Source organism: Rattus norvegicus, chromosome 5 (assembly GCF_036323735.1).
Source record: "Rattus norvegicus strain BN/NHsdMcwi chromosome 5, GRCr8, whole genome shotgun sequence".
Taxonomy (NCBI): domain Eukaryota; kingdom Metazoa; phylum Chordata; class Mammalia; order Rodentia; family Muridae; genus Rattus; species Rattus norvegicus.
This window is the reverse complement of record NC_086023.1, coordinates 140,818,201-140,833,630: the sequence shown is the minus strand read 5'-3', so window position 1 is coordinate 140,833,630 and position 15,430 is coordinate 140,818,201.

The following is a 15,430-nucleotide window of genomic DNA, read 5'->3' as shown; positions in this document are numbered from 1 at the left end:
TTCCCTCCTTATGGGGAATTTAGTCCTTTTTCCTCCTAGCCCAATTGAAGCTGGTGTTGGAAAGACAATGGAGGCTGGATCAGCTGGAAACCCCTGTGGTTCTAACTCCTGGGGAGGATGGGTGTCAAGCTAGCCAACCGTTTCCCTTCACAAGCTCCTTCCTGCCCAGTCTGTCTTTAGCAGCTGTGGTTCTCAACCTTCCTAATGCTGCGACCCTTCAGTGCAGTTCCTCATGTTGTGGTGACACCAACCATAAAATTATTCCATTGCTGCTTCCTTCGTAACTGCCATTTTGCTACTGTTATGAACTTGGTAGGGTTAAATCTCTGAAAGGGTCATTTGACGCCTAAGGAGGTCAGACCCACAGGTCCTTTAAACTGTGGTCTGTGGGTCTGCACATAGTCACCAGGGAATGGTCGGAAATGAATTCAGCAGTCCTCAACCTTAAACCCATTGAGTTAGAAGTTGGGGTTGGGGCACATGGAGCTCCACAATTAGTGTTGTAGCAGACCTTTCAGGTGATCCTATTTGCAGGCTCCTGTTTCCCACAGGCCCCGTGTTCCGATCTCTCCTCACCTGGCCTGGATAAACCACCATGCTGATGACTCCGATCTCACACTTACGCCCACCTGAATGACAGCAACCCACCCAGGAAGAATCACGGGCCATCTCCAGTTCATGAAGCCACCGGCTAACCCAGGCCTCTCCATGCCTTTTTCCTGCGCTCCTGGCCTGGTGCATCCACACTATGGGCGTTTCCCCTGGGTCCTCAGAATGACACCCAGACTCCTTGCCTGAAGCTTTGATGGGGAGTCAGGCACAAAGGTGCTGTGTATGATCCTGGCACTTGGGGATCAAGAGGCAGGAGATCAGGAGCAGCTCCAGCAACCTGAAACCCTGTCCTCGACAAGCTACACCAGTGCTTCCGAGTGGAGGGGGAGGTGAGCTTTGCAGAGGTCTTGCTTCATTACGACTTGTCCCCCTGTCCTACAGTTCTCAGCTCCTACATCTCCTCCTCAGGCCACATTCCCAGGCGCCTCCGTCACTCCTGTGTGCTCCGCTTGCTCCTTACCAAGCATACAGAAGTTGATCATGGACTCCTCCACCCGGAGGTCAAGTTCTGTTGGGGGCCTGGTAGATCTCATTGCAACCTTCAGTTCTCAGCATAGGGCAGACTCTTAGCAGCCCCGCCCCCCCACCCAATTGCTCAAGTAAGAAGAACCTGGCGTCTGCTTGTCCATCATTCCTTGCAGCTGATCTACTAGTTGACAGGGGCTGACCCTACCTGGCTGTACCTCCAGACCCCCATATCCCCTACCATAGTCAGCACTGGTGCCAGTCTACGTACCTGAGGTGTAAATCCAGTCCAGCCTTCTCTTCGTGGCTTCTTAATAAACTTACACTGTTCTCACTGTGTTTTCTGCTTTTTGATATAGGGTCTTTTGTAGCCTGAACTCTTGTCCCTGCCCCCTTATTATTATTGTAATTACAGGCATGTCTAAACATATCTGGCTAATTTTTTTTTTCTCTTTTGAAAAAGAATGTGACTGGGTGATGGCGGCGGTGCATGCCTTTATTACTGGCACTTGGGGGAGGTAGAGACAGGCGAGCTCTCTAAGTTTCAGGCCAGCCTGGTCTACACGGGGAGTTCTAAGACAGCACGACTACTCCGAGAAACCCTGCCTTGAGAAAACAAAAACCAAACTCAACCAAACCAACCAACTGAACAATAAAGCAATCGGTAGGTGCTGTGATAAATATGCACCCCTCCGTGCACGGACTTGAAATACTTTTTTTTTTTTTTTTAAGAAAAGAAAAGGTTTCCCGTTATCTAGGCTTACCCTTTAGCTTGTCATGTCGCTGAGGGCGACCATGCACTTCGAATCTTCCTTCCTCTGTCTTGCAAGTGCTGAGACTTCCGGGGAGCACCGCCACACTGCTTCAGAACAAATTTTAAAGGTTTCCCGGCAGCCTCTGCTGTCCCCCTTTCTCCTCTCCCACAGCCCCTCCCACCACCTTCTAGTTCAGCTCAGCCATTTTGAAATCTTCAGCTTGCCTTTTCTAGGAAGATTTCTTGTTTTCGTGGGTGGGACCTCAGAGCTGCCTCCTTCCCTACTTCCAGGAGGATGCACGAGGGTCGGGCGTTTTAAATTTAATTAGTTCATCAATTTGCTTTTGAGACCGGGTCTCACAATGTAGACTAGGCTCATCTCGAAATTTACAGGGCTCTGCTCGCCTCTGCCTCCAGAGAGCTGGGCCTAAAGGCCTGCGCCCCCTCGCCTGGCCTAATTTATGTCTGAGATTAGGATCCTGTGTAAGCTGGCTTCAAACTAGGGTTCTTCCTGCCTCTGCCTCTCCGGCGCTGAGATTTCAAGTATGTACCAATCAAGCCCAGCTCAGGTGCCAGACATTTTTTTTTCTTTTTTTTTCTTTTTTTTCCGGAGCTGGGGACCAAACCCAGGGCCTTGCGCTTGCTAGGCAAGCGCTCTACCACTGAGCTAAATCCCCAACCCCTTGTTTTGTTTTTTAAAACATTTTAAACTATACTTCGTCTTTTGCGTGTACGGAGTGCGGGCCACGGCACCCAAATGGAGGTCAGAGGACAGCTTGCAGGAGGGGTTCGCTCCTTCCATCCTGTGGGTCCTGAGGATGGACCTCCGAGTGTCAGGTTTGGCATCAGACATCTTACCTACTAAGCCACTGCCCTCCCGGTCAGTCAGCCTTGCTTACCTTAGCAATGCTGGAGCATCTTGGAGTCCGCCCTTCACTCAACTTCCCCATCATAGGGTTGGTGCGTTAAAGGAATAGAGGGTTGGCTTGTGGGAATCTTAAAGGGTCAAAGTGTTAGAGCCAGAAGGGTTAGAGCGTGCCGGTAATTCTGGAATTTAGAAGGTTGAGGCAGGAAGATCCTGAGTTGGAGGTCACTTTGGGCCACCAAGCTCTTTTCTCAAACAAAACAAGTTTGATGACACATACCTATAATCCCAGTACTCAGGGGAATCATGGGTTTAAGGCTAGCCTGAGCTACATAGGGAAACCCTGTCACAAACACAAAAGCAACAGCAATAACGACAGGGTTAGGGGTCCCCAGAGGAGTGGTAGTTGAGAAATAATGAGAAGGAAGGGCCAGTCCCTGAAAGGACAGTAGCCAGAAAGCCTTGGGGAAGCCATATGGGAGGAGACCAGCTTCTGGAAGGGAGCTTTGGGGGTGGGGCAGGCCAGAGGGTGCCTGAGGCAGTCAGTGTGGACTTTGTGGCCTTGTCAGCGGCTGTGAGATACAGCATCCAAGGCTCCACGATGCTGTGTAACCGGAAGACCAGGCTGGCCCGAAGCTCACAGAGATCCACCTGCCTCTGCCTCTCGAGTGCTGAGGTTAAAGGTGTGAACCACCACCAGGATTCTTGATTTTGAGGTAGCAAAGAACTCCACCATGAGCTGGAATGAAGCTCAGTTGGAGTTTATCAAGGAAAGATTTTATTAACTTGGACTTAAGCAGGGAATTAACAAAAAAAAAAAAATTAACCAAAAGGGAGGTATTCAAGGATGGGTTTCTCAAGAGAAAATCACACTTAAATGTTTTTTTTTTCCTATGTACAGGTGTTTTCCCTACATGTATGTATGTATGTATGTATGTATGTATGTATGTATGTATGTATATGTATTTGAACCATATGTATTCAGGACCTTAGAGACCAGAAGGAGGCATCAGTTCCTCTAGAACTGGAGTTATAGAGAGTCATAGGCTGCCATGTGGGTACTGTGAGTGGAACTAGGGTTTTCTGGGAGAACAGCTAGTGTCCTCACTACTGAGCCATCTCCCCAGCCTATTGAATGTCTCAACAACAATCATATAGATGATTTGGGTGCCTCTCAACCTACATCTCAAAGAGTTGCTAAGACTTTTTGCCTCTTGAGTTGGGAGCATGGCTCAGATGATGGAGTTCTAGCATGCAGAAGGTCCTACGTTGAATTCCCAGCATAGCATAAATTGGATGTGGTGGTACACACTGGAAATCCTAGTGTTTGGGAGACAAGGGCAGGAGGATTGGGGTTCAAGGTCATCCTCAGCTATACAGCAAAGCTCAGGTCACCCTGGGACCCATGAGACTGTCTTAGAAACAACAAAAATATTTTTCTGTCTGGGGCCATCTGGGCCGGGACATTTTTCCCTATTGTTCCTTCTTTTGGGTAAATGACATCCTAGGAAGCCCCCGAGTTAGGTGGATAGGATTAATATCTGATCAGATAAAGCCACTGGTCACAAAGGCTGCACAAGAGGGTAAAGGAAACATTTACTATAAATGGGGTTTATTGCCTTGCTTGTGACATTCCTAGAAAATTGCAGGTTTACATCTGGGGAGGGGGAAAGACCATACTAGGTCCAACGTGCTCTGAATTTAGGCACAGCCAATTGCTATTTCAACATTCTTCTTGAAATATAAGAGGCAGGTGTCTCCATGTGAGTAACCTTCACAGCGAATGCTGTTAATTGGATTAGAATCCTTGGCTGGTGAGAGCCTTCAGTAAGACTCCATGGAAGAATTCCTCTCCTTCCTACCCCTCTTAAATGTTCTCAGTCATTATCCCACATCAGCCACACTGGTGGACAGGCTGTCAGTGTTTAGGTGACAAGAATTGTGTAGCCTACTTAGTTCCTGACAGAGGTAGTCAGTCACTGGAAGAGATCTCAGAGCCCAGTTGGCTGGCATCCTGAAGGTCTCACTGTGGTCAGCCTGAGTTGGGCAGGGAGCTGTGTTCTCATGTGCAGGGGACACACTGTTCTGAATCTGGGCAGCCTTGGGGCTGACACTGAACAGGAGGATTGAAGAAGCTACATTTATCTGTAAGAACTTGTGATAGCCCAGAGGAATAAAAGGAAGGGTAGCTCCTTGAAGGGCTGGAGCTCTACAGGCCGTGTTGGAAATCCACCAGCCAGCTCCCTGCTCAGTCTGAGTCAGAGCCCCACAGCTGTCTCTCCCCCACCACCACCACGTGATGGCTACAGCCTCCCTGCCTTCCTGGGGCACTCCTTCCGAACCTCTGGCAGCCAGAGTCATTTATCAGAGATATAAAGGAGACCCAGCCCCCAGCTGACCCCAGCTGAAACATGGTTAGAGGTTTCCCACGGCTCTTAAGATAGGAGCTGGCGGGGCTGGAGAGATGGCTCAGCGGTTAAGAGCTCTGACTGCTCTTCCAGAGGTCCTGAGTTCAAATCCCAGCAACCACGTGGTGGCTCACAACCACCTGTAACAGATTCTGTTGTATCTCAAGACAGCTACAATGTACTCATATACATTAAATAAAATATTAAAAAAAAGAACTAGAATATGTGTATGCTACCTGCTAAAGTATAACACAAGTTTTCCAAAAATAAATAATAAAATAATTTTAAAAAAAAGATAGGAGCTGGCAATGGCGCCTTCAAACAGGTGGAGGGAAGGAATGACTTCAGGTGTGGCCGGGCAGAACATTTTAAAACTTGAGTGTGGCTGGTAAAATACAAGTGGCACGTGGGCCCTTTATTGCTACCACTATTATATTTCAAGTTTTAATTCAAAAGGCAAAAATTTTATTTGTTAATGTACGTGTGATTCAGGTTGAGTGTGGAGGTCAGAGAAAGCTGTGTGGAGTCAGTTCTCTGCCTCACCTCTCTGTGGGTTCCAGGGATTGAACTCAGGTTGGCATGACAAGTGTTTTACCTGTAGATTCCTCTTCCAAATTTCCACATCTCTCTTTTGAACTCACAAATATTCTTGCTTAGAAGAGGACCCAGAGAGAAAAAATAAAGTATGAAAATTGAGGCCATAGATGGCTCAGTGGTTAAGAGCACTTTCTGTTCTTGCAGAGGTCCTGAGCTCAGTACCCAGCACCCATATGGTGGCTCATAGCCACCAGGAACTCTGGTTCCAGGGAATCCAACAACTGCTTCTGGGGACTCCAGTGTGTGTATGGTGTACACAAACTCATAGAATACACACACAAACACACAAATATATCCAGGATGGAAGGGAGGAAGGAGAAGGGAGGAGGAAGGAGAGGGAAGGAGGAGGAAAGGAAGGAAAGCAGACAGACAGGTGTTGGGCACATCTCTTCAATCCCAGCACCCAAGAGGCAAAGGCAGGAGGAGGATCTCTGAGTTCAAGGCCGGCCTGATCTACATAGCCAGTTACAGGCCACACATAGCTATACACCGAAACACTGTCAAAAACAAGAAGAAAAGAGGAAAAAAATACTGAAATAATAGTGTAAGTGTACCCCATGCAGGAAATACTTAACCAAGGCTCAAGACCTTGGGTCCCTCTTCAATGTCAGCTGGACCCTCTGCTTCTCTTCTCCCTCTCTGGCTCTAAGCTGCACTAGCCTTGCGAGTTATTAAAAACCCTGCACGATCCTCTGCTAGAATGTTCTCCCCCACCCCACCCACCGCCCCAGACTACTTCCCTCACAGCTCAGTGCTCTAAGATGTCTGTTTCAGAGCCGCAGTTGAGGAGTTTCTGGTCAGGGGCCCTTTCTGCTTTCTCTTACTACACTTGTGTGTTGCATCTGTGAGGACATGGGTACCCACGCTGAAGTGTGAGCTTCCTCAAGCCTGGTTGTGTCTTGTTCATCACTCTATGTCCAGCATCTGCCACAGAGCCTCAGGCATGCGCTAAGTGATCATTTGAATGAAAGAATTCCTGAAGGGATGAGCAAACCCCGTGATCCACCTGCATCAGTGTCTAGCACAGGGTGTGTGTGTGTGTGTGTGTGTGTGTGTGTGTGTGTCTAACAGATTCTCCTAACTTGGACCTGGTGTTTGCTCTACCCCAGGGCTCATAGAGATTAGACCTGGGTCCTCTTCCTGGGGACCCAGGGGAGCCATTCAGCTACGGTTGAGGCCTTGGATACACCATCTTTCCTCCCTGGCCATGAAATTGACTTCTTCCTCTTGAACTTCCACATGCTTCCATATCACTTTAAGCTGGACACTATAGTCCCAGATGCTTTTGCTATAGCAAATTTTAGGTCTAGAAGTTGTTATTTTTTTATTATGATTTAAAATCAGAAAACCCTGATATATATACCTATATGCTAATTGTCTATAGTATAATAATCAACTATTAGCACGTAGCTAGGTCTGTCTACTTTTGTGTTCTGTTTGTTCGCTCACTGTTTTATTTTTAGGTGGGGTTTCATGTTTTCCAAACTGGCCTCGGAGCCGAGGATGACCTTGAACTCCTGATGTTCCTCCTCCTGAGTGCCAAGATTCTAGATACACATCACCACACCTGGCTTTTTTTTTTTTTTCTTTTTTTTTTTTTTTCGGGGCTGGGGATTGAACCCAGGACCTTGCGCTTCCTAGGCAAGTGCTCTACCACTGAGCCAAATCCCCAACCCCCACACCTGGCTTTTGTTTCTTTCTTTTTTATTTAAAAAGTAAATTTTATCTTTTTTTTTCTATGTGTGAATGCTGGTTGGAGGAGAGCTTGTAGGAGTCACCTGGGTTAGAGGGGATTGAACTCAGGTCATCAGGTTTGACACTGGGCATCCGTACTTGCTGAACCATCTCACCGGCCCTGTTTGTTAGTTTTGGAACAGGAGCTCACTATGGAGCTCTGGCTGCCCTGGAACTTGCTGTGTGGACCTCCATATGGGTCTGGGTCTTGCATCTGCCTCCACTGCCTTCCAAGCTATTGCTTTGATTTGAAAACAGGCTCTTGTCAATCATCCTGCCTCAGCTTCCCAAGCGTTGGGATTATAAGAATGAACCACAACACCTGACTCAGATTCATTCATTCATTCATTCATTCATTCATTCATCCATTCATCTATCTATCCATCCATCCATCTGTCTGTCTGTCTGTCTGTCTGTCATCTGACCTGGAATGGCTTTGTAGACCAACTGACCTTGAACTCATAGAGATCCACCTGCCTCTGTCTCCTAAGTGCTGGGATTAAAGGAATGCTCAACCAGGATCGGATTCAAATACATTTTACATTTTTTTCTTTTTTATGTTTATTTATTTTTATGTGTATGAATAGTTTGTTCGCATCTGTGTATGAATATCATATGTGTTCCTGGTGCCTGTGGAGGCCAGAAAAGAGCCTCAGACTCCCTGGCACTGGATTCCAGGTGACTGTGAGCTGTTATGTAGGTGCCAGGCACCTAGCCGGGTCCTCAGCAAGAGCAAGTGTTCTTAGTAGCAGGGCTATGTTGGGAGCGATGCCCTTGAAACCCTCCATTATTGATATTATTATTATGGTTAGAATTAAGTATGACTGGGTTCATGGAAAATCCCCAGCCAGCTGCAAAAGACTAATACAAATCTGGTGGTCAGGATGAATAATGATATGATAAGGTTCTGACCTTGCTGAGAAATACATCTGACTTCAGGATGCCCAATGTGATGACCTGTAACCTTTCTGAAAAACCAACATCCTGCTGACATCAGCTGGCCACACGAATACTGTGTCCTTGGCCTGAGTAAATGTTTCACACTTCCCCCCTCCCTCTGTTACCCATGTTATGGTATAAATTCAGCCTTGGGGAAAAAATAAAATTGTCGCCTTGATCAGACTCTTGTCTTGGTGTCCTTCTTCGTGTCTCTTGATCCCCATTCTCTTCCAGGTACCCTCTGTCCTGACAAATGGCGCCCAGCATTCGGCTGTTTGGAGGTTTCCTGGAGGAGAACATTGTCCCCTGTGCATAGACAGGCCTGTCTTCCCTCTTTGTCAGAGCCTTTGCTCCCCCGCTTCTGGCCACCATGGACCACCCGACCTTGGTTCAGAGGCTTGGTGTGTGTTTCTCCCCGGACAACGCAGATCTCAGTGGTGAGCGATGGGACAAGCATTCTACAGTCACCTTTTGTGACAGGACTCAGGGAATCACTCAGGATGCGAGGAATAGGGTTAAGAAAAAAGATTTAGGGGGTTGGGGATTTAGCTCAGTGGTAGAGCGCTTGCCTAGGAAGCGCAAGGCCCTGGGTTCGGTCCCCAGCTCCGAAAAAAAGAACCAAAAAAAAAAAAAAAGAAAAGAAAAAAGACTTAAAGAAATTCTTAGATTCTGTAGGAAATACTTGTCCATCGTTCCCCCAGGAGGGAACAACTGATACAAAAGATAGTGCACAGTTGGTGATTGTTTAGTGGATCAGCTAACCCTGTCGCTGAAGTCTGCCCTCTGTAATGAATAAAAGTTGTGTGCTTTTTGGGTTTGAGGTTGCCTCTCCCTGCATGGATGAGCAACCCCACATATGTGGATTAAAAACCTTATACCCTCATGCTATTGCAGTGGTCACTTTGTCAATCTGTGCTCTGTGGGTGGTGCTCCTGAGGTAAGGCCACTATGGGGTCTTACAACATTTTGGTGCATCGGCCGGGAACTGCACTCCCCCAGACCACAATTGGTGAGGAGATTAGAGGTAAGCTCGAGCAAATCTGTGTTCTGTGTTCTGTGTTGCTTTCTGTTTTGTCTCTGTATTGTGTTGTCTCATCTTTGTTTCATGTTGTCTTGTGTTGTCCATGTCTGCTGTCTGAAGGGTTCGAGTCCCTTCAGAGGGGGTTTGAGTTCCCCCCGGAGAGGGTTTAGAGTCCCCTCGGTGGTCTCTGTGGGTCCACTGAGGGGCTTACAGCTGTGACAGGCGGACATGCTATTTGCCGGAATTTGAGGCAACATCAACATCAGCTGATTCCCTGACCACACATCCTGGAAGCAGCTAAGGTTAAGCTGTAGTTTGGGCCAGGTACAGAAGGTATCAGGCATCTGTGGAAATTGCTTATAGGACGCCTTATCTCGGTCTTGTTTGTCTAGTTTGTTTTCTGTGGTATTGTTGTGTCTTTTTGGCTTTTGTTTCGTTTTTGAACTCGGACTGACAACTGTGTTTGAAATCATGGACTGACGACTGTGTTTGAAATCATGGAACTGTTTGTTTTGTTTGTCAAGGAATTTTACTTGGTCCTCTTGGTGCTTAACTTGGAAGTAATTTGCTCAAGAGAAATTATTTCCTGCCAGGGAGTTTTGTCTTTCTCTCTTGAGCCTCCTCCCCAAGGAGAGATGCCCCTTCCTTTGCTCCCCTTGTCCAATCTAGCTGCTGTTAACAGTTCATCACATGTGTATGAAAGACTCCAGGTTAGCGAGTAATCCTGTCTGAAGCAGGCATAAACAAGTACGTAAAAGCTTTGCCTTGGATCCTGAAGAAAGGATCTCTCTGTTGCTTAGACATTCACAGCTTCTAAGGAAGAGACAGCACAGAGTGGGGAAGTGTGGGGCTAAGGGTGGCAGGTTTGTTGGCTGCTAGCAAGCAAGCTGCAGGCCGCATGTGGGCAACGGCGCAGCTCAGGCAGAACTGGCACAAGAGGAGTTTCAAGGTGATGAGGCCGGCTGGGGCTGACGCTTTGACAGCAAGATAGTTGCGAGTTAGTGATTATTTTAAAGACTATGATGAGACTTTTGGCCCTGAAGAAAATTCCAGTCACTGCCTTCAGTGGCCAGACCTTTAACACTTGCTCACAGAAGGAGAGCATTCATTAAGAGAAGTTCTTAGAGGGAGCCTGTCTTATCTGCTGGCCCTATTCCAAGAGAGGAGTCAGTCTCCAGCATTAAGTCACCTTCCCCCTTAGTCATCATTGACACGGAGAGTGCCTCTGGTCCTATCCCCGAGGCAGTCAGTTCCTGCCCCTATGGTCAAAATGCCCCAGGTTGAGGGGCAAGGGAGCCCCTAAAGTAGTTTCAGAAAGAGTCTGCAGCAAATATGAAGAACTTTGTTTTGCCAGTCAGAGTTCAGGCTCTGGCTGTGGCCAAGGTCAGGATCAATGTTTTCTTTTCCATGGACTTCTAACCCAGTGAGACAGCTTGGTGAAGGGCTGCTACTGAAGTCCTGGAATTCAGAGGCACGGGGAGGGCTATACTTCTATTAAAGATCAGTACTCCAGTGTTAGCAGTCTCTTTATTGGATGTAAGAGGCAGGAAGCCCCACTCAAGTGTGACTCCTGCCTCAGGAATGGCGGCAGAAAGAGTCCTTATAACCAGTTATCTTTGACTATAGCTTGCTCTCTGATACCCGAGGCTTCAGTTGGATCACACCCCCCTGGGCGAGCCTCCTTCAATACTCAGATGCTATCTTCTCCTGGTCTTTTGGCTCAAGGTCTCCAGGCATGTCTGACAGCCTGGCAGAAACTTCCCCCCAAAATCGGATGAGCCATACAATTCTTTTGTCAGCCGCTTGGCATCTAGCACCCAGGTCCTAACCATCTGTCCACCCTTTTGTTATTAGTTCTTACTGGAAGCCTGGTGTCCTTCAGAGGCTAGGTCTCTTGAGAGGCAGAGCCACCGAGCTGACACTGAAGGGAGGTACTCCTTAAGGGAGAATCTAAGTCCAGAGAGACAGCAGGTAACAGACTGCAGCTGCCCCTCTGCTTGCCTTTCTGTGTCACAGGCACAAAGCTTGAGCTCATTTTTGCAATGGCTTTTTCATCCCAAGAAAGCTTCCTCGTTTAGCTGTGTGACTGAATGCTACTTGTCACCTGATCTGGTTGTTCCACCAGCTCTTACCAGGCCACCCTCTGGCTTTCTTTCTTTCTTTTTTTTTTTTTTTTTCTTTTTTCTTTTTTTTTCCGGAGCTGGGGACCGAACCCAGGGCCCTGCCTTTGCTAGGCAAGCGCTCTACCACTGAGCTAAATCCCCAACCCCCACCCTCTGGCTTTCTTGCCTGGCCCCTTTCCTCTGTTCTTAAGAACTTTATCACCTAATACACTGCGTTGTTTGACTTATAATACCTCCCGTCCTGCTAATATGCATGTCCCAGATTCCCGTTGTGAAGGTTCTAATTCTAAAGCAAGGGGATGGTGCATCCCAGTAACTATTAAATTTACCTCCCCGGGTCAAAACCAGGATTGGACACGTGGATATACTTGGGGTCTTAGAATGTTTCAGTCAGGTGCCGATACAGGGATTATATTTACCATAAAATTGTTAAAAGAACCTGGACATTCCTACTCCTCGGCTTCTGGGCACTCATCCCAAGAAGGAGCCCACGGAAGCGCTGACGACGGTGCAGGGCACACGAGACTTCATCTACAGCACTCCACCGAGAGGAGCTGCTTGCTCAAAGAACTGCACCACTTCGAGTCCATTGCCATCGCACAAGAAGAACTGGAAGCTCTACCACCCACTCCAGGATGCTGAGATACGTGTTCTTCCACAATGCAATTCCTTTTGTGGGGTTTGGCTTTTTGGATAATGCAATTATGATTGTTGCAGGAACCCAAATTGAATTGTCTATTGGAATTATTTTGGGAATTTCAACAATGGCAGTCAGCATGTTACCTTTTCCTTCTATGTATGTATCAACATATTATTTAACTTTCAGTTATTGATGCTGTGCTGTATTGTCTTGGGGTTTGCTTATTTCTTACATGACATGCACAGGATACCTATTTATGTCTTTTTTTCCCCTGATGGTTATAATTCAATGCTGAGGTTTCCCCAAATTATTTAAGATGTTTAATATGAGCTAATAATTGTAAACATTTACAATTCACAGTAAACATTTGGAGCAGTGTTTTTTGTTTTTTGTTTGTTTGTTTTTTCTTTTTTTTTTCGGAGCTGGGGACCGAACCCAGGGCCTTGTGCTTGCTAGGCAAGCGCTCTACCACTGAGCTAAATCCCCAGCCCCAGCAGTGTTTTAAGTATATCTGACTATTTTAATTTTGAACCACACTGTCTTTAAGAGTCAGAGGTTAGTCCCCAACTCCGAAAAAAAAGAAAAAAAAAAGAGTCAGAGGTTAATCAGAAAGAACAATTGTCTGGCCCTTCTTTTACATTAAGCATTCATGCTAACAAGTATACTCATTTCTGATTGGCTTTTTATCTTTAATTTCCCAACTTTGAGCAATCACAGCGAATTCTGGTTTGTGAAAAGCAGCGCTTGGACACTTCCTGTGTGTTAGAATATGGTTAAAGAGAACATGAAATAGGTCAGAGATGGCTTAGAAAAGAGAAAACGAAAAAGAGAAAAAGCTGAGAGCTGATATCAAAATTGGTTCTCCACCTCCCCTTGGTTGTCCACCCTGCTTCCCTCCATGTTGGGCCCCCTACTAGGCCTTCTTTTGCTTATATCTTTTGGCCCTTGGGCATTTAATCATTTAACCAGCTTTATTAAACAACGGTAGATAATATAGCAGCAAAACCTATTCAGGTATATTATCATAGGCTAGTTATGGAGGATGCCTTTGGTGAGGGCCAAGCTCACCTACACATCTCCTCCCAGCTCAGGCAAGGACATTTTTGTTCTTGAGCCAAATGAGGTCAACATTCTTTTCTGCCTGCTGTCCTGATGCCTTTGCTGAAAAATCAATGAATTGTCACCCCTGCGTGCTGAGCTGGACAGTCAATGACAGGTAAGAGAGTGATGTATTCACGAATAAAAGGGCCTAAGACAGGAGGGCCACCATTAGCTGCTGCCTTATCCCATGATGGACTCTGGCCACAAGATTCTCTTGGCCATGTGACAAATATCACTCCAACCTAGGACAGACACAGCTCCCAAGGGGCTCATTCCAGGACAGCATGGCCATTTGGCCACCTTTTCATTTGATTATAAGGAAGGGGGAGAAGTTGGGAGCGATGCCCTTGAAACCCTCCATTATTAATGTTATTATTACGGTTAGAATTAAGTATGACTGGGTTCATGGAAAATCCCCAGCCAGCTGCAGAAGACTAATACAAATCTGGTGGTCAGGATGAATAATGATATGATAAAGTTCTGACCTTGCTGAGAAATACATCTGACGTCAAGATACCCAATGTGATGACCTGTAACCTTTCTGAGAAACCAACATCCTGCTGACATCAGCTGACCACACGAATACTGTGTCCTTGGTCTGAGTAAATGTTTCCCACTTCACCCCCTCCCTCTGTTACCCATGTTATGGTATAAATTCAGCCTTGGGAAAAAATAAAATTGTCGCCTTGATCAGACTCTTGTCTTGGCGTCCTTCTTTGTGTCTATTGTCCCCCATTCTCTTCCAGGTACCCTCAGCACCCTCGTTGACAGGGCTATCTTTTCCCAGCTCCTTCAGATACATTTTTATACAAAACAAATAAGAGTCAAGTCTCTTTTGTTCCTCTGGCCAGCCAAGCCTACTCCCTTTCATCCCCAGGAGCAGTTGTTATAATTAATCAGATATGTATCCATCCATTCTACTGTCCGAGACAGATGTGTGCTCATGGCAGTGTTACTCATAAAAAACAAAACAAAAAAAAATTAAAAGCAACATCAATGTCTACCAATTGATTAACAGATAACCAGACAGCAGTGCATCTGCTGCAGACCTGGAGTCCTAGCATTGGAGACCCTGAGGCAGGAGGATCACAAGTTTGGGGCCAGTCTGGACTATATAGTGTAACACTAACTCAAAACAATAATTCAAATGTGGTATGTTCATACAATGGGAATATTATTAAATAAATATAAAGTGCTCGCCGTAAGAGGAGGAGGACTACGGTCGGAGCCCTAGCCTCCACTCAGAGGTCAGGTGAGCACCTGACAGCACCGAGGAACAGACTGAGGGTTGGGGTAGGGTGGCATTTGCTGGCTCCAAATGGCAAGTTCTAGGTTCAGTGAGAGACCCTGCCTCAAACAAATGAGGACGAGCAAGAAGGCTCAGTGGGTAAAGGCACCTTCTGACCTTAGTGTCTTGGTGACAAGAGAGAACTGGCTCTCATTAATTGTCCTCTGACTGCCACGTTAGTGCTGTGGCACACATGCTTACACACACACACACACACACACACACACACACAGGTACTGTGGCACACATGCTTACACACACATATACACATACACACACACACTGGAATTGTGGCACACATGCTAACACACATACACACAGGTACTGTGGCACACATGCTTACACACACACTGGAACTGTGCCACACATGCTTACACACACATACACACACAGGTACTGTGGCACACATGCTTACACACACACACATAGATACACTGGTGCTGAGGCACACATGCTTACACACACACATAGACACACTGGTGCTGTGGCACACATGCTTACACACACATAGACACACTGGTGCTGTGGCACACATGCTTACACACATACACACATACACACATACACACACACACTGGAGCTGTGGCACACATGCTTACACACACATATACACACACATACACACACACAGACACACTGGTGCTGTGGCACACATGCTTACACACACACACACTGGAACTGTGGCACACATGCTTGCACACACACAGGTACTGTGGCACACATGCTTACACACACATAGACACACTGGTGCTGGGGCACACATGCTTACACACACACACATAGACACACTGGTGCTGTGGCACACATGCATGCTTATACACACACACACACTAGTGCTGTGGCATACATGCTTACACACACATACACACATACACTGGTACTG